This window comes from Puma concolor, chromosome B1 (assembly GCF_028749965.1).
Source record: "Puma concolor isolate L17-30 chromosome B1, mPumCon1.1.hap2, whole genome shotgun sequence".
NCBI classification, from domain to species: Eukaryota; Metazoa; Chordata; class Mammalia; order Carnivora; family Felidae; genus Puma; species Puma concolor.
The window spans coordinates 129,548,803-129,570,299 of NC_141670.1; the positions used below are offsets into that span (position 1 = coordinate 129,548,803).

General features: G+C 34.4%; 1 protein-coding gene across 2 annotated transcripts in view; it reads right to left on the reverse strand.

The window, feature by feature from the left end:
* GRID2 (glutamate ionotropic receptor delta type subunit 2) overlaps window positions 1–21,497 on the reverse strand; it is a 1,503,942-nt gene that overhangs the window by 740,863 nt on the left and 741,582 nt on the right. The window lies entirely within an intron of this gene.

Consider the following 21,497-nt stretch of genomic DNA (forward strand, 5'->3'; position numbering starts at 1 on the left):
ATTTCTAATCTCTACTATATGATTTATGATCTCTGTTGTTTTAATTTCATTTTAACTACATTGTGTATGCATATATGCTTACTTCAAAAAATATTTAAAACTGGATCAAATATAAATTATAAGCACATATAAAGACACACCATATAAAGCAAAAAAAGTTAATAACTCTTAACTCCTTCTTGTTTTTAAGTAATCTCTACATCCAACGTGGAGCATGAACTCATGATCCTGAGACCAAGAATCATGTGTTCTACTAATCAAGCCAGCCAGGTGCCCAATTTTTTCTTTTGTTTTGTTTTGTTTTTTTTTTTAGCTTTTTAAATTTTTTATTTAAATTTTAATTTTTATATATTTATTTTTAAAGTAAGGCTCTATGCCCAATGTGGGGCTTGAACTAACAACCCTGAGAATAAGGGTCAGATGCTCTACTGACTGAGCCAGCCAGGAACCCCTTAATAACTTGTAACTCATTTAATAAGTCTTACTAAGAGTTAAGAGATCTGAGAGATCTTATATGTTAGTCTTTAAGAGCAAGAGATTAGAAATAAAATCAAAAGTAAATTCAGGAGGAATCGAGGTAAAATAAATTCCATTTGAGAAGGTCAGTAATTATAATTGGTCCAGGTATTATTCTAGATTTTAGACATTCTAGGTATAATATTCTCAATACTTACACATTATTATAATCTGTTTTACAGAGTGTTTGAAACATAGATGATAAGTACCTCTATGTAATTAATTGGGCAGTTAATGAAGGCTGACAAAGTGTAAGTTTAGAAGTACTATACTAATGACATGCACATAAACACCAAATACATTTAATTATGATTAATTTTAAGCCAACCAGCACATACAAAATAAATTAATAATTAGCAGGGACATTATTTTCAAGCATAAGACAGGTAATATGATTTCAAATAAATCTGAAAGATAGCATCAGGGATGAATGTTTCTTAGACCATAACAGATTGAGATTGAAGTTTCAGTAAAAATGATAGAACCTACTCACGTTTGTGAATTCAACATTTATAAAAGCTATATGAATTTACAGTTACGCTTCCAATGGATTTAGGCATAAACATTGGTCAGAAGTTTGTTTCATTATTGTAGGAAATAAGGCCACTATTGATTGATCTATCACAAAAGTTATAAAGTTACATATAACAGAAGTTGAGATAAAAAATTCAGTTTAAGTATTACATTTGTCAAATACGAAAATTGTCTCTTTTAATCTTCATTATTTAGAAATAAAGCTTTGAAGTCATATATAAATCATTATTTAGCATATAGATTTGTTTTAGTATATACTCTGTGATTTCCTCAAACCAACTATGTTACTTCCTATTAACCTCTGTTAGTAACAACACAAACTAATCAAGTATTAGAAACAGTTGTTATTAATATACATGCAAATGTGTTATTTTTAGATTATTTATCATTTGGTATTATCCATCCTACTACACATATAAGCAAGAATAACTGAAAATTCCCTATAAAATAAAAACAGGAATCATCACAATTTGCAATAAAAGCCACACAAGGGACGCCTGGGTGACTCAGTCAGTTAAGTGGCCAGGTTGGGCTCAGATCATGATTTCATGGTTCATGAGTTCAAGTCTTGTGTCGGGCTCTGTGCTGATAGCTCAGAGCCTGGAGCCTGCTTCATCCTGGAACTCTATTTTGAGAAAGATTTTGAGACTTAGCAAGAAAGAGTACCAAAATCATTGTGTTAATTTTCTCAAGGAAGAGACTGGGAGAGCAGCAGCCTGGAAGTCTTAGACATGCATCCCACTTATAATATGAAACCCTCTATTGTTCACAGTTGTCAAGAAAGCATACACCACGCCCTTAAAAAAAATATAAGTCCCAGGTCTCTAACTCATTGTCTAATATGCTTTTCACCATAGCGAGCAAATAATATTGGTACCCTTAAAATTTTGCTTGACAAAGAAAAGATAGACATAGATTTCCATAGGGAAAAGCTTAATTGGAGACTATCTACTGCCAACATTTGGCAAAAATAGGTTGATCCACTAAAGAGGGAAGGAACAGTCCACACACCTAAAAGAAACTGAAGCTGGTTGAGTCAAAACACAACCACGGTTGGGTACATAAGAGAATGGGCCTACAATGCAACCTATCAAGGCTATATTTGACATCCATTTTGTCAATATAAAATGTTGGTTGAATAAGAGAAGATACAAATTTATTTGCCTCGGAGAGTGACCATTCATAGAGTTCTATATAAATGTTAGCATAAAAAATAAATTAAAATCCTTCCTTCCTCCTTCCTCCACCCCCCTTCCTTCCTTCCTTCCTTCCTTCCTTCCTTCCTTCCTTCCTTCCTTCCTTCCTTCCTTGTTTTAATAACTGGAATTAAAAACACTTTCACCCTTTCGGGTCACTCAGCAGTTATAAAAATGAAGTTCTCTGTATAAATGTATAAATTTAAGTTAAATGATATTCTTCATGATATTCTAAATGATTTTTTTTATCTCTGAAACTAATCAGTTTGAGTCTTATTTTTCTTATTAAGTAAAATGGGATTAAAAGTAAAATCTATATAGGGCCTTGAAATCAGTTACCTCAAGGAGAACTCAGTGAAATATTTTTGGATAACACCATCTTTCTTTATTCCCTATGATATATTTTCTAACTTATGTATATTGACCAAATTGCCTCAATTTATACTGAGGAATTTTATAACCTCTTCCAGTGATTTTAAATCACATAAGGACTTTAGCACACTCCATTCATATATTTATTCTTCAACACACATTTACCAACTTTAAACATGAGCCAGGACTTCTCCGGAGATAAGAGAATGCATAGGCAGATTCCATTCTCAAAGATCTCCCAATCTATTCACCATAGTGTTTGTAAAATCTCCCCTGTGTCAGAATTCAAAGTGGAAATTTAAAAAAATACACATATCCACTCCTAGAAGTTCTACTTTATTCATTACAGGCTAATGTATTTGCATTATGATGTATCATCTCAGTAGTTCTGATGTGTAACCCTTTCTGTAAAACATGAGTCTGGTGGGTTGTAACTGCAATACTCTTTGATGTGATTGTTGGAGAACATCTAATATTTGTTGGTTTTCTTTTACCTTTTTCCCAATAATACTGCTGACAATATGACTGTAACTGGGGAGTGGAATTTTCCTATTTTTCTAATTCTGTTAATTTGCAAATGGGGGTGAAGTACAGCGAAAGAAGATACGTGGAGTTAATAAGAATCATTGTACCCCAAAAGTGATCCGTATCTTCATTTTATTCCCAATAATAAACTAAGAAGTTTATTCTTGGAATGAATTTCATTCTTTCAAGTTCCTCCAGTTCAGATACAATGTACCATATTTCTACAATTTTAAAATGTATGTAGCTTCTATATTTTACTATTTCTGAAGTCAGGGCATATTTTAAAATTGATCAATACATTTAATATGATGGATTATTTTTCTTGAAAAAAATCACTAATCAATATTGAATTTTATAATTAGTGAACTCATAATTAACAAAATAAGGTAGGCTTCCATTGCAGATAAGAAAGATTTGATTGTTTCTACAAAAGCTGAATTTAATTTAACTTTTTTTCTTACTTAATTTATTAATGAATCACAAGTCCAGTATTGATAATTGCTTTCTCCTCAAATTTTTTTTTTGTTTGCCAAAAGGCACATGACGTTTGCTTCCATACTTGTGAGAATATAGTAACACAAGACATTTTCAGCCTATGCAGACATTTAGCATTCTTTGCAAACATGATTTTTAGCAATCATCTGAGAGGTGGTATATAAAAAGTATTTTTTGTATTTGACTCATCATCAATGTAGTTTGCCAAAAATATCATCATTTGCAACAAATTCTTCTATATAAAGATGGTCTTTATATATAAACACTGTTACAAGGTCCAGTCTAATTATAATTACCTACTTAGGAATTGAAACTATAGAAAAAATTCATTTAATTATAATAAAAAAGCAGTAAGATGTAATTTCTTCTTAAAAAGAATATAATGGCTAAAATGGTTGATTAGCAGCCATCAAATGAATTCAACTGAGTAATTTTCAGTCAACTATTTTTTTAATCATCTAAAGCCAGTATGAGCCTCTCATTTGTGACTAAGCCTGACATGGACCTAACATTTAATCTAGCACCTATTGTAAGTCATTTTATTTTTGCATTTACATTTCATAACAACACTGTACAGAGGAGCTATTATGATTCTCATTTTCAATTAAGAAACTGGTTAAGTGAAATTAAATGCATTGCTCAAATTCATACTATTAGTAAATGACAGAGGTAGGATTCAAATCTGGCACAGACTTGACTGCCAGGGCCACAGAAAACCAAAAACACACGGTTTTCAAACACAAAGGCACATATATAAAAAAAAAAAAAACTGTAAGTCATTTAACTCACTACAAGATCCAGGAAATTTCAGTCTCTTAGATGCAAAAGAGAAAGGAATAATAATAATTTTGATACCATTCTTTTTTTTTTTTCTCTCTCTCTCTTTGGTTTTCATATTAAGGCAACAATTCTGTATAGTTTCAATTCCAAATAGAAAGAATATATACATAAAATTTCAACAATGGTGAAAAAAGCTATTAAGAAGAACCTACAAAATATTGGGTATACTCTCAATCCATCCCTAAATTGGTTCCACTAACAATGATGTGATAAAAATGATATAAATAATAACCAAACATTTCTTTATCTTTGTACAGTTGTTTGGAATTTATAAAATGTTTTCATTTGCATTTATTACTTTATCAGAATGTGGCTATATTTGGATAAAATTCTTATTTTCATTCATGTGACATTAAATTGAAGCTCATTCTTACATTTCCAATAAGTAGTTGTGACAGTCTTAGAACACAGATTTTATGATGCTTACTTTACAACTTTCCAATTACATATTTTCATAGTCTTCTATTTATGGAAATTTGGATTAGTCTCCTCTCTTTGTTTTTAAATTTTTAATGTTTATTTATTTTTGAGAGAGAGAGACAGAGACAGATAGAGAGAGACAGAGCATGAGTGGGGGAGGGGCAGGGAGCAAGGGAGACACAGAATCTGAAGCAAGCTCCAGGCTCTGAGCTGTCAGCACAGAGCCTGATGTGGGGCTCAACCTTATGAACTGTGAGATCATGACCTGAGCTGAAATAGGGTGTTCAACCAACTGAGCCACCCAGCTGCCCCTAATCTCCTCCTTTTAATGTTATTAACAATTCTGTAATGAACACACTTATGTATGTACATATATATCTATATGTTACAAATATAAAATATACATACTATACTAGGCAAGCGCCAGATATTTTAGGATGCAAGGTAATCAAGAATAGGCCAGTGGGAAAGACAGAACATATTCAAATGAATGTACAATGACGTACTGAGTAATTGCCAGGCCAAAAAAGGGACCTTATGCTGATAGCTCAAAAGCATTTTCCTAGACTGTGAGTTGGGAAAGCCTTTTATGCAGAAGTGAATCTGCAGTGGAAACCTGAAGGGTAATAAGCAGGAACTAATTAAGTGAAGGGAAGTTACCTTGATGAAAAAGTGTAAGAAAAATACTTCCAAAAAGAATAAATAGAATGTGCAAAGATTCTGTGGCAGAAAAACTATGGGATACTTGAGGAGAAAGAAGAGCCAGGTAGCTGAAATGCAGAGACCATGCTAGCGAGTGGAGCAAGGTGAGGACAGAGGGCAGGCAAGCAATGTGGACTCTGACTGGGTTTGTTTGTCTTGTGTTTATTTGAAGGAGAGCTTTATGTATTTTCAGTATCAACCCTTCATCTGTTATTTATACAGTAAATAAGTGTCTTAATTCTTCTTGCTTTTTAAATTTATGCATAATTTATACAGCTCTTTATAAGTTTTAAAATTATTACATCAAATTTATCAGTCTTTTACTGCCAGATATAGTTGGCTTCATACCATGTTTAAAAAGGCCTTCTTCTCACAGCCTACAGATTTATAAGATGATCAGTTCATCTAAAACGACATCTTCCTCATCCTCTACCCTGTAGCTGATCATCAGCTGATGAAAGATACAGCAATAACACTTTAAGAAGCCAGATAAGTGTAGATTATCTTCGGTTGATACAGGTAAAATTTGATCTTTATCTCCATAATCTCAGCTGCCAAGAGTGAGGATTAAACATTGTGAAGAGAGTGATAATCCATATCATACTATATGTTTGTCTTCAAATTTTTTCCACCATTTTGTGGAAATTTTAGTTATTAAAATGATTATTCTTTTATAATATGGCACATCCTGGAATTAGAACTGATTATTTCAAGATAAGTAACAGAATATTTAATGTATTCCAGCAAAGTATATCTTATAAGAATAGGAATAAGATCATGGTAACAAGGTATGAAGAACTGTGTGTTTATGTTTGTGTAAGAGGAAGACAGAAAATGACAAAAAATAATATCTTATATTGCTTTTGCAGTTATTGCCACTTTTCTAGAATATCAGAGCCAAAAATCAGAAGTCATCTTCAATTATTTCCCCTCTCTCATACCCCATACTCCTTTACATCAACTATGGTTGGCCCATATTGTTAATTCTACCTCCTGTATATTTCTCAAAACTATTCTCTTCTTGAAATAGTCACTGTCAATCCTTTGGTTCAATCTATATCACCACTAACTCAATTACTGAAACTGTCTCCAAGCTACTATGATTTCACAGCCCCCAGCTTAAACTTCCCCCAATCTTCTTCATTGTAAATAAGGATATCTATTTTTAAAACTTCTCATTATGTTATTTCTGTGCATTAAAGGCGATCAATGAAAAAACTGAGAAACTATTACAGAATGGTGGAACCAAAGAAAAATGACAAGTACATGCAATATGAGATCCCACATAAGATCCTGGAACAGAAAAAACAAACACACAACCATTGTTAATGAAAGCTGGTGAGTTTTGAATAAGGTCTGTAGTTCGGTTAATAATATTGTACTGATGTTAACTGAGTGTGCTCAATAACTGTACTATGGTTATGTAAGATGTTAATATTAGGAGAAGCGGGATGAGGAGTATAAGGAAACTGTTATTTTTGCCATTGTTCTATAAATCTAAAACTACTTCAAAATTAAAAGTTGAAAACAGATAAAACTATTAATAATTTCCAACTTCTACTAGAAATAAGCCCAAACCCTCCACATGGCATACAAAATCCTTAATGTCCTAGCCCCAATCTACATTTTCCTGCCTACCTCCAACTCTTATCCCTTGCCCTCACATTTCCTGCCATTCCACATACTACCCTACCACCATGCTATATATTATTTTTTCAGCAGCCTAGGCATTTATACAAAGTATTTATTTATTTTTTTTAAATATAACTTATTGTCCAATTGTTTTCCATACAACACCCAGTGCTCATCCCAACAGGTGCCCTCCTCCATGCCCATCACCCACTTTCCCCCCTCACCCACACCCATCAACCCTCAGTTTGTTCTCAGTCCTTAAGAGTCTCTTATGGTTTAGCTCTCCCCCTCTCTGTAACTTTTTTTTCCCTCCCTCTTCCCCATGGTCTTCTGTTAAGTTTCTCAAGATCCACACATATGAGTGAAAACATATGGTATCTGTCTTTCTCTGTATGACTTATTTCACTTAGCATAATACCCTGCAGTTCCATCCATGTTGCTGCAAATGGCCAGATTTCATTCTTTCTCATTGCCAAGTAGTATTCGAAAATATTTATTTTTGACATCTTAACAATACTGCTTCTTCTGACTTATGAGTGTGATATGTATCTTCATTTAACACAGTCTCTTTAAAATTTTCTAAGCAATGTTTTATAGTACTCAGTGAAATTAGATTTTGCACTTATTTTGTCATATTTATTACTAAATATTTACAAATCTATATTCTATTGTTAATGATATTTAATTTCCAATTTTTATTGCTACAATATAGAAAATACATCAGATCTTGAATATTGATTTTGTATTTGAAATCTTATTAAACATGCTTGCTAGTTCTAGTTTCCATTTTTGTAGATTCTAGAGGATGTTCTACATAAACAATCATATATTTAAAAAAAATGGCAATTGCACTTCTTCCTTTCCAATCTGTATGACTTTCCACAACTTATGGCACTGGCTAGTACAGTACAATGCTGGGCAGGCATGGTAAGAGCAGTCCCCCTGCCTTTGACCCTGATCTTAGAGGGAAAACATTCAATCTTCGACAATTAGATATGACCTAATCTGTAAATTTTTTTGGACCAAGTTCTTTATGAAGTCAAGAAAGTTCCCTTCTATTCCTAGTTCGCCGAGAGTTTTTGTCAGGGAGGGACAGTGGATTTTGTCAAAAGTGTTCTGCATCTATTGAAATGGTCACACGGATTTTTTTTCTTGTTTTTTCCCATGCCAAAAAATTAATTGATTTATAAATGCTAAACCATCCTAGCAAAGGTAAGGCTAGCTTCATTAGATAAGTTGGAATGTGCTCACATTTATTCAGTTTTCTGGAAGAGTTTGCATATAAATAGTGTTATTTCTCCCTTAAGTCTTTGGTAGAACTCACCAGTAAGACTTTTAGGGAGTGGAGTTTCAGTTGTGAGAAGATGTTTAACTATAAAATCAATTTTATAAATTGAAGCAGGGATATTTAGTGTATTTAAATTCTTTTCAGTGAACTTTGGTAGTTTGTATCTTCCAAGGAGTTTGCCTTTGCATCTAAATTGCCAAATTTATTGGCATACAGGTGTTCTTGAATATCCCTTGTAATTCTTTTAATATCTGTAGAATCTGTAATGATGTTGCCTCTCTCATGCTTGATACTGGTAATTTGTATCATCTCTTGTTCCTAATCAGTCTGGCTACAGGTTTATCAATTTTATTAACTTTCTCAAAGAAACAGCTCTTGGTTTCATGGACTTTTGTTATTGCCTTTTTGTTTCGTATTCCATTGATTTCGACTCTGCTCTTTGTAATTTCCTTTCTTCTGCTTAATTTAGGTTTAATTCACTCTTTTTTTAAGGCAGAAGCTGTGATTATCAATGTTAGACCTTTATATTTTTTTCTAATATAAGCATTTAGTCCTATAAATTTCCCTTTATGTACTTTAGTAGTCTACTCTTTAAAAAAATTTTTAATGTTTTATTTCGTTTCTGAGAGAGAGAGAAAGAGAGAGAGAGACTGTGAGTGGGGGAGAGGCAGAAAGAGAGAGACTGTGAGTGGGGGAGAGGCAGAGAGAGAGAGAGAGAGAGAGAGAGAGAGAGAGAGAGAGAGAGAGAATCCGAAGCAGGCTCCAGGCTCTTAGCTGTGAGAACAGAACACGATGCAGGGCTTGAACTCATGAACCATGAGATCATGACCTGAGCCCAAGCTGGCCACATAACCTCCTGAGCTACCCAGGTGCTTTTCATTTATGTTATTCACCTTTTCAACAGGTATATTTAACCATATTTTTCTAGTTTTTGTTTGATAGTTCCAACATTGGGATATAGTTCAGTCTATTTTTATCACATTGAGGTAAATATGACATATTGGGACATTTCTCTTCCAAACAGGCTGTTAGTGTGTGGGTGAGTGAATCTAGTCAGGAGTTGATCTGGATATGCATTTTGTTGTTGTTGTCATCACTATGTGCAAGGAACCATGAGCTTCACATTCTTCTAGCAGCAGGTTGCTAATACTTTGTATTTAGAATGGGGCCTGTGTAGTCAGATTTTCTTCAGTGTTCCTGCTCCTCCTTTAGCTTTCATCCGCTCCTTCCCAGACATACCACAGTGGAAATCCCTGTGTGTTCTGGACCCAGGCCCCAGGGTAGACTGCTAGGTTACTCAACAGTAGGTCTTTGTGGGTCTGGGCCAACCTCGGCCTCCATCTTAGGCAGACCTTGTGTGCATGGGTCTTGCCCAATGTTGCTGCCCCTCATGTCTATGATAGCTCAACACTACCTTTTATCTTTTTCATGGTGGGTCAGGAGAGAGTTTTCTGCTTCCCTGAATGAGCACACCTCTGCTTGATATCTGTAAAAGATCCTGGACCCAAGATGTTTGTTGATAGAGGGGTAGAGGCTTCTGCTTTGACCTATTCACCAGCAGCAATGGCTCTTAGCAAGCACCCCATTGGTCAGAGGGTATTTTGCCCTTTCCTCAGCACCTTAAGATTTTTACTTTGTACATGATAAAGGCTGGATATGTGGGTGAGGTATTGTGCCTGGTCCCCTATAGCCAGGCAGCTAGCCTGCAGCACTCCTACACCACTGAGGGGAACTCTATCTGATATCATGCTGACCCCAATGTTCTTATGAGCACTCAATGGAGGTCCATGGCAATAGCTCACAAATGAGTATGAATTCCCTCTTGTGTCTGGGATCCCCAGCTATCCTAAACAAGCACAGTAACTCACACTTGGCCCTTATAACTTCATAAAAAAATCTAAGTGATTCCCTCCAGTCTGTGTGGAGGGTAGTAAACTCTTTCTCCTGTATTTTGTCAAAGGCCAGAGTGTTTCTGTGTTTTGCCTGTCATTGAAGGAACACCCCTCAAACTTTGGTTTCCTTGTTTACTTTGAGAAATGATGTGGCATGAAAAAAATCATGATTTTGATGATTGTTTAGCTTTCCTCCCCTCATTTTTAGGGTGGAACAACATTCTTTGCACCTTTTCACATCTCAAGCAGAGCTGGATGTCCAGCCACTCCTTGATCATTCCTATAACATTCTGTAAGTGCCAACCACATTGTAATTAACTGTTTACATGCCAGGCTTCTGGATTAAACACTGTCTTCTCCAGTGCTCTGTTTCTGAACATCACCATGAATAATTTTATTTAGTTTCCTAATATTTTATTTCTTGGCAGCAATGTCATTTGGGCATATACATAAGAAGAGAAATCACTCTTCATGAGAACTTTTTTACCATGGCCGATAGACCCTCTATAAGCTCCTGCCTGGCCATAATTCTGCTGTAAACTATCACCCTCAGCCTTGCTCAGTTTACTTTAGCCATATTGGTCTTGTTTTTCCATGCAGCCTCTTTTCTCTGTATTTCTTCTGCCTGGGTGTTTTTAACCCATATATCCCTTCATCCCATTCTGTCACGCAAGGTTTCAGCTCTTGTAGCCTCTCTCTCCCACAGCATCTCTGCTACTTCTTATCTCATGACCTACTTATCTTTTCTTCAAAATTTATCATTCTCTGACTATATTTTATGTATCTGTTTGTTTCTATAATTTTAGTCTTCTTCCTTACTAAAATACAAACAACATCAGAGCAGGAATTTTGTCTGTTTCATTCAATGCTTTATAACCAAAACAGAACAGAGACTGGTCTATTGCAGGCATTCAATGAATATACACTGAATAAGTGGATAATTGAATAAACATTGTAGCCGCAGTCTATCTCCAAAGCAGGACATGGTATAACATAGCTTAGGTGCACTACAAATGGTCTTTTGGCCTTAGTAGTTCACTTTAACATTGCTCAAAGTGTGCTTGTTTCACAGAAACCATTTACTCCTGTGGATAAAGAAGAATCCTAAATGGTGTTGACAATAGTAAGATGGGCAAAGTGAGAAGAATCAGTCCTTCAAAACAAAAGTATTTTAGCATTTCCTATGGGCACTGGTTAGAAATACTGATACTCCTTTGTGATAGGACTAGCATACATATATAAGCTCCATGAAAGTAGAGATGTTGTGCATCTTTTAAAACTCAGAACTCAGTAAATATTTCTTAAAAGCATAAACATAATATGTAATAGATTAGAACATTTAATTTATCTTCGGAAACAATATTTTTCAGGGATGCTTTTCTGGTAGTAATATATCAAATGTAGTGTTACCTCTTTAGTCTGTAAATATTCATTTAAAAATATCTGATTTTTATTTGATCAAAATAATCTTTTAATACTATGTATGTTTTAGATAATTTTAAACTAAGCAGAAGAATTCACTTTGGTTTTTACATGAGCTAAAATGGCTATTTCTATGATTTATTACAGCAACCATGAAAATTTATATGATTTTCTAATGTAGTATATTCCAATTCATTGTAAGATAATTTAATTTTTTTCTCAATCTTTAATCTGTGATTTCATTTTGATCTGATTAAGACATATGGTTGGCAGCAGAAGCTAGATCACAGTTATCCATTTGTGAATCGATCACCACTATCACAATTTATGGATAATCACATTTCACTTAGCATAAAATGCACTTGGATTTATTCTTTGCCAGGAAGTAATCTTTTACCATCTGCAGTTTGTTATTATATTCTAATTTCACTAATAATGCCTTTCAACATAGTATCAGAAGCATTTCTATTTCTGGGGAAAAAAATTCTCTACATACTTTACAGAGCTATGGAACAGTGCATAAGGTCAGAAACACTATTTAATAGTTAGCTTGGCCACTGCTAGCAGCAATTATGAAGTGAAAGGAGATAATTCCTGAAAAGTACAGCATAAGTCACGTGGACTCCTTTCTCTTCTGTTTTTTAAAGCAGCACTACGCAAGCTGTTGAAAAGCCTGTATTTAAATCTCTGACACTAATTCTCTTTGTATACAATTCACTTAAACATATGAAGATAATGTTTCTTCCAAGGGAAGATATAAAATCGGAACACTAGGCTAACACAGCAATCTTCCAACCATTGACACGGGCATGGAAAAGAAAAAAATGACCCCCCAAACCCCCAACCAACCAAGCCTCCCCTACTCCTGCTTTTGATACTGCTTCTTTCAGAGGAAAAGCATGGGGAAATGTGTTGTCTTATAATAGAGACCTAGGTTGTATGTGAGGAATCCTGATTTCTAGTCTTGGTTCAGATATGAATCATTGTTGGGCCTTGGGCAAGAATCACTTTTTCTCTTTGGGTTTCAGTTTCTTCATGTATTAAAGGAGGTTATTAGACTGGATGGTTTCCTGGGAGACACCATACCAACATTTCCTTCTCTCTTCTTGTTTCTATTATTGACCAGTCTCTTGTCTAGTTGGCACATTCTAACTTAATTGGTTACATTTTGGCCTAGAAATAGAAATAGGTTTTCTACATTTTTAAGATGGCTTTATATGCCTCTGGTTTGATTCATTATAAGGACATTTTTATTTTCCTGTTTCCATGTGAGCTGGGTGCTACTGGTGAATTAGTGTACTTTTTCGAATTTACGATGAAAAAAAGTATGACGGACTTTACTTACAATATACCTGTTTTAAAATGTCCGAGAATTTTGGATTTTTCTTTTTCACTGTGTAAGGGTTTATGGCCCTTTCAAAGGAAAGTTTATTTATTTGGAATGAAACATTTTCTTCTAATGTGCCATATAGATAGATATAGATATAGATATAGATATAGATATAGATATAGATATACATATACATATACATATACATATACATATACATACATATACATATACATATATATCTATCTCACTAAGTTTAATGCCTTTTCTCCCATCTCCAGCACCCCCCCCCCATGGAGAAAAAGGAAAACTTTAACATAATTTCTGAATACTGATAGTTTTCCTTTTTATTGGTAAGACACAAGACAAAGAAATTAGTATTCATGTGGATTACTATCAAAGAAGCAATCTCTAGAAACAGCATTTCTTATGGTAACATTTTCTTCCCTATGTCTTTTGGCGAAACACTGCAACGTTTTATAATTCACAGCACCTTCTATGTCATGCCATCCCGAACTCTTCCTATAAATGATATCCATGAAAATTGTTTTAATGAGAGTTAGATGCTTCGGTTGCAAAGAAATGTTTTATCCCCAGTAGTAATAACATAATGATATGTTCCCTAATTTTAAGGATTTCATTTCAAAGCCTTTCTTATCTCTTTTTTACCACCACAAATACCTATGAAGTAAACAGTGATCATTATACCCTATTTGCCTCATACAGCTTTTGCTAATCGCAAATGAAAACATGTATGCAAAAGTCCCTTTTCAACAGCAAAGTTATGCTATATTGTGATTTGTATTGCCCTTATTCACATGACTTTACCCTTTTACTTAGATCATCCTGAAGTATACTTTGACTTCATGGATTGCCAATGTTTATAATCATTTAGAGATTAAGCTCTATAATTAGTGACTCAATCAACTACTAAGGACATGCCCAAAGGGATACAAAAACAGTGTGGTACAAAGTGTCCACACTCTTTAGCAGCTTACAGTTGACTTAGTCTAAGTAACTCAATATTAATCAAATATAGGCAAGATATTTATTTAAAAGAAAAAATGACTACATATGCAAATATCATTAAATTTAAATAAGGCATACATTTAAATGTGAGTTGGATCAATCTGGCCTGAAGTATTTCAAGAATTTTTTGCCAAAGAAGCACATTCATACTTAATTCCCTTAAAAAGGTTACCATTTTAAAAATATATGTTTATTGGCACAGAATCCATGCTTAAGTAATATCTGATGAAACAAAAATAAAGTAGATCATAAAGGAGAGTTTGATTTTGATAACTGAGGTGGAGGGAGAAGGGTATTCTGGAAAGTGGATGAAAAATGTAAATAAACAAGCTCTTCTTTCCTTTAGAAAATACAGTAAACACTCACACTAACTCACAGACCACTGTGAGACAATCTTGCTCTTATTTTCAGGTTGAGCTGAAACAGGGCTTCCATAAGTAACTCAGCAAAAGAGATCGCTGCACAACTAATGGAACTTTAATTTCAAAACATGTATACTATCGCTAGATTCCCAGACTCCTCATTGAGAATAGTTCATTTTATAGTGCAGCAATCAGAGAAGGGCTTGACATATTGTTAGCTTAAGAGGAGAAATTTTAGAGAGTATTAGGAATTAGAAATCGCATAGAAGAGTAGTCATTTATGTGTCAGGCAGAGAGAACTGTTGATTAAGTAACAATTTTTCCAGACACATGTTTACCCTAGAGTGGTGATTACAATCACTCTCATCCTCTTCAGATATTGGCCTGTTTACTGAGTAAAGATTTAATAGTAATGAGATAAAACAAATGTAGTCAAGTTACTATGTTACTCTTCTGCCATATCTTGGTACCAATGCATGTTGATTTTCTATAGAGTCTGTAATATAAAGAGAGAGAGGAACAGAGGGAGGGAGGGAAAAAGAGAGGGAGAGAGCAAGAAGAGAGTGAGGAAGAACAAATACCATTTCAAAGATATTTAGGACAGAATGAAATCTAAACTCAAGTACCTTGATTCAATGTGTGTGCTCTGCAACTGGATGCCTGGGTTTTCATCCCAGTTCCTGTGCTTTTAGCGTACGACTTCAGGAAAGTTATTTAACCTGTATGGGTCTTATTTCCTTACTACTAACGAGGAAATGATACTAATATACACCACTGAGGACTATCATAAGAACTAAATGGATTAACACATCTTAGGGCAATGCCTAATACACAGGGAGTGCTCAATAAATGTAATCCAGTGTTTCTAAATTTGAATTTTTAAGCGAAGAAGCTTCAGGAAGCGAAGCTCTCTACTAGTACATTCAGTAGGCAGATGGGATACAGCTAGACAGGAGCTTAAAGAACAGAAGGAAAATGAATTGTTAAGGTAGTAGCGGAAATTTTGAACCACTATTCATGCAACAAATGACTGCTGAATATCTATTATGTACAAATCTGTGTTTGGTGCTTATGTAATTCAAGAAAATTATGAGTTCAATAAAAGTTACTTCTTGCCTCTCAAGCTATAGTTATGAATTTTAGGTTTTTAACTCTTCTCAATATGTTCATATCTTCTATTTCTCACATGTCTTCTTTTACTTGCATTTTCTGAAGGAGATTAAACTAGTTTTTCGAGCTGCGCATGCCCCAAAGCTACATGTAAGTTATGCCCGGGAGTGATTAACCACAGACAGTAAGTCACCTCTTTTGGCCCTTCCATAAATGCAATCACAGGAATCAGCTAAAATAATTAAAGCTATCAGCTTGAAATGTTCTCTCACTGCGAGTAAATAAACTTGTACAAACGGCGTATGTCCCTGAAACATCTTGCTAAGACAGTGTGATTGCACTAAAAAGAAACCAATATCAATGCGCCACAATGACAGCTGTTTTTTTATCAGAACTTAAATAAGATCTTCTTTTAGTTTTATACATTTTTGAGAGAGAGAGGCACAGACAGAGAGAGAATTCCCAAATAGGGTCCGCTCTGTCAGTGTAGAACCCACAGGGCTCTGTCTCATGGGCTGTGAGATCATGACCTGAGCTGAAACCAAGAGTCAGATGCTTGACCAACTGAGCCACCCAGGAGTCCCTAAATGAGATCTTCTTTAAATATATCCTCTTGTTTTATTATTTTATTTATTTAATTACTTTATTTTATTTTTATTTTATTTATTTTTCCAAGTAACATCTTTTTTTTTAAAGTTTTTATTGAAATTCAAGTGAGTAAACATATGGTGTAATATTAGTTTCAGGTGTACATTATAGTGATTCAACACTTCATACAACACCCGGTGCTCATCATAACAAGTGCATTCCTTAATCCCCGTGACCTATTTTGAAACTAGTTTCAGATTCTCTCATGATTCCGAGAATTCATTGGGTTCTTTCTCCACTTATTGGTTAAGTTAAAAATGCAAATAAAATTTACTATTATTATCTCAAATATCTTTTAAAAAATTGTCAAATTCATCTTTCCTATATCGCCCCCTTTTAATTTTGTATTAAATAATCTACGCTAGTAAGGAATGGAATCATTTACTAAATCTACAATAAATTAAATTAACAAAATCAACTTGGAATAAGCTTATTCTCCAATTGATTCATTATAGAAATTCTTAAAACAATGATAACTAGCCCAAATACAAATTTAGGTAAATCATTAAAATGAAATGCCTTTAAATGCTTGCTCCTGTATTTAGAAGAATGACACCAAAGACTTAGGAATACAGAAAATGACTGGAAAATGACATTGATTTCACTCCCTTTCAAGCTTTAGATGTAAACCTTCGGTTCAGAGAAGATCTGGAAGTCTGGGTAAACCCAATCTTTAATTAGGAATTCTCCAGGGTGCCTTCTACCTTGATCAAACCAATGTAGCCTCAATCTCAATCCAGGTTCTGTGTTTGTAGTCAGGGATACTGGACTTGGAAGGAAGAGCATGGGCAATGCAGTCGGGTATGGGAAGAAAAATGTAACAATTCCAGTGTTTGGAGCTCCTGAATTTAACTAGCATAAGCTTCAGCAAGAAGCTAGTGAATGCTGGTATAAAATCAGCTTACTTTTTAAAAATTATAATATTACCATAATTTATACAATAATGAGATTTGTATACATTTCCAAATCCTAAAACATTCTGGTGGCATCTTATATTACTATTCCAAGGTAGAAAAGAGAAATGCATAGAAAAGATATACATAGAAAAATGTAATTTTGATTTTATTCTCTATAAGCATTGATGGGAAAAATAAAGGAAGAAAAATATGTGAATAGGTAGTATTATACTATTTTAATATTATAATAGAGTTATCATATTATACTATTATACAATGTATACCGTTCTGTATAATATATTAAATATATGCTATATATGTATATGACACAAATTATATATATGTTATATAGTAGGCATACACATATTACTTTTGTAATAAGCTATACTATGGACTTCAGTGAATAAAATATGATTCTTACATTTAAAGATTTTACAAAAGGGAAAAAGGCAGCCTGGGTATTTAACTCCCAAAATAAAATCAGCAAGTCTCAGTTTATTCATCTGGAAAATGGAGGTACTAATACATATTTATAGGCATTAATCTTGGAAACAGTAAAGTATTTGAAAACTGCAAGCTGTTATTGCAGCTATTAGAAGATAGTTATTGGTTTCAGAAATGCAAAACTATATAAAATTGTATTTATTTTCAAACAGGAAAGTAGTTTTTAGAACAATGAACAACTATCATCTGCAATTTTCACAACTGTCTTCATAATGGAAAACCACTAGCTTATTGTAAGCATCAATCAAGATCATTCTTGTATGCTTCACTCTATACATTTGAATATATTAGTATTTGAGTTGTCTAAGTGGGTAGAAAATTAGATTTGTTCACAAGGAGTTAAGAGAAATTTCAGATTAGCTGTCCTGAGTAAATAATCTTAAAGTTTATTGTAAAACTTGATTGTTATCAAGTATATATCTCCTGCATAAAATTCCCTATGGAATATTCGTTAAGGATTGGGCTAAAGTGGGTCAACTTATGCACTGTAACAGAATTCTTGGTTTAAAATATTAATTATCAGATGTGAGTGGAAAAAAAAAAACATACTGCTTGGTGCTAATCTCGTTTACTTAAGGTTAAAATGAGACCATCATAATTCCAAACTGCAAATTCCTCTCACATATTGAATTTTATTGTAGTGCTATTTTTTTTTTCAATTTCTCCTGTCATGAAATAGAACTTTTCTTTTTCAAAGTGAAAGGAATATCAAAATGCCAAAATATCACTGCTGACAGATAAGAGCTTAGAAACACAATGCAGTTATCTCACTACAGTAACACGGGGTTTGTTCATTTTGAATAGTAATGTCTTCAACAAGATTGATAATGTTGTATTAGGATAAACTCTTTCCCAGTGACCTGTTTCATTGATCGTTACATGGAATTTTAATATGCCCTTTTAAAGATAGTGGTGATCTCCATGTAGATAAAGTAAGTCAGAAACAAACACTCTATTAATCCATAGCACTGATATGGAAATGGCCTCTGTTTCTGAATAAGGGAAATATATATATTTTTTAAGTTTATTTTGAGACAGAGAGAGAGCGTGCATGTGCACAAGCAGGGGAGGGACAGAGAGAGAGAGGGAGAGAGAATCCCAAGTAGGCTCTGGGCTATCAGCATAGACTCCAATGCAGGGCTGGATCCCAAAAATCATGAGTCATGACTTTAGCTTATACCCAGAGTCAGACGCCTAACTGACTGAGCCACCCAGGTACCCCAATAAGAAAAATATTTGTTTCAACTTGTTTTTTAAAGTCTATTTATTTATTTTGAGAGACAGAGGCAGAGAGAGAAAGGGAGAGAGAGAATCTCAAGCAGGCTCTGAGCTGTCAGCACAGAGCTCTACTCAGGGCTTGATTTCATGAATGGTGACATCATGACCTGAGCTGAAATCTATAGTCTGATGAGAAACAGACTGAGCCACCCAACTGCCCCAGGAAAATATTTTTATAGAGTCAAGGCTGGGTGTTTTTTCTTGAAAGAATACAAAAATGTTAAATTGACTCTGAAACTACCTAAAGGCTTATTTTAAAATATTCATGATGGAAATACATTTTTTATTAAAAAAAAATACATAGTCTCTCTTTTTGATCCTGAAGTGACTTTGACAGACCACAGTTGCACTCTGAAGATATAAATGAAGTGATTAGAACAATGAGTAAAATATCTGGAGGAATTAGAATCAAAGGAGATATGTGACGTTTGTGTTTTGATTGTGCTTACATCAGAGGGAGTATACCTACTGGCAATCTTATATTTATCCCTAATCATGATCTTTGGCAAATATACCAACTGCTATCTTCAGCTTGTAGCCAGAAATATATTATATCCTTATGTCTGTGTATGGTTCCAAGGATAGTTTCATCCATAATTGGTAGATTATGTAGCTTCCTCTTTTTTACCTCCTTCCCTTTGTTTAATTTTGGTAAATACAAAACGTGAAAAGAAAATAATCACTCCAATTCCCACCACTAATTTGACACATTATCTAATTATATTGTCAAATTGAAGGTAGGATTTATTTTATTTTATTTTATTTTATTTTATTTATTTTTATTTATTTTGAAAGAGAGAGAGACAGAAAGAGCACAAGCAGAGGAGGAGCAGAGAGAAAGGGAGAAAGAGAATCCCAAACATACTCTCCACTGGCATTGTGGAGCCCCACTCAGGGCTTGATCTCACTAAATGTGAGATCATAACCTGAGCCAAAATCAAGAGTTGGATGCTCAACTGATGGAGGCACCCAGGTGCCCCTATATTTTATATTTCAGTATGTAAGATTTAGATGTTATATTAATGAGAAATTCATATACCAAAACCCTATTAAAAAAAATAGGGCTCCGGGGTGGCTCAGTCAGTTAAGTGTCATACTCTTGATTTTGGCTTTGGTCATGATTTGATGTTCATGATGTTGAGTCTTCCATTGGGCTCTGTGCAGACATCGAGAAGTCTGCTTGGGATTCTTTCTCTTCCTCTCTGTCTGCCCCTCCTCAACTTGTGTGTGCTCTTTCTCCCTCCAAAAATAAATTAATTAGAAAATATATAATATTGGACTTGTGGTTTCTGCAAGAAAGTAGCTTGGAAGTCACCTTGCTGTCCTAACTACAGGTTAAAAGCAGAAGAGACTGAAAAACTAACAACTCTTCTTGAATCCATAAGACAGGAGGACACATGGCAAAGTGTTGCCCCCACAGAGAAAGACAAGCAAATACAGGTCATCATGGCTTACCATCTTACCGGAGTAGAGACTCACAAATCACAACCACCAGAAACCAGTACCAGAGTAGGAAAAACTGAACTATAATTGAGAAATTGCTAGGGGTTCAGTGCAATCAACTCTGAGAGCTAAAAATTCCAGGGACACCTGTCCAGAGGAGTTCCCACAATATTGTGAGATTTATTTCCAGGAGTTTGACCATTTTCTCACTGTTAACCTTAGGGAAAAAAAAACCCTTGGCTGTTGGCAGAGAGAGGAGAGCAGGAATCATTTTGAAATATACCCAAACGTTCTCTTCTTAAAGAGGCTTGCCATAGGAGAAACTACTTAGCTAGAGCTTAATTGGTCCAGTATTATCATAGCTTAACTTAGCTGGGGAAGAAAAAATACACAATTCCAACACCCTAGCCATCTTGTCCCACCTAAGTGGGAAGAAAACAAAAACATAAATGCCCGTGAAGTTCACAGACCAGAGGCACAGGCTCACTAAAAGACTGAGGCCTAATTATAGAACCATAGAATTCTCCTCCTTCCACACCACCACTATTACTACATTACTAAAGGGCTATTGACAGCAGTTCCTTTTACCCAGTATATCATGTTTGGTTATCAGTAAAAAATGATAAGCCATGCCAGAATGATAAAGCATGAAAAACATAGTCTGAAGAGGTGTATGTTAGAATTATTAAGTCAGGAATTCAAAACAACTATGATTAATATGCTAAGAGCTCTAATCAATAAAATAGAATGCAAGAATGGATGGGCAAGTAAGCAGAGATGGAAATCATAAGAAAGAAACAAAATGAAATGCTGGAGATAAAAGAACAAAACAAAACAAACAGAACAGTAACCACAATGAAGAATGGGTTTGAGGGGCTTATCAGTAGATTGGACATGCCTGAGTAAACATCTCTAAGCTGGATGATATATCAGCAGAATCCTCAAGAACCAAAAAGCAAAGAGAAGAAAAAATGAAAACTAATGCAATGAAATATCCAAGGACTGTAGGACAACTATGTATTGTGTAACCTAAGTGTAACAGGAAGTGAATACTAGAAGAGGA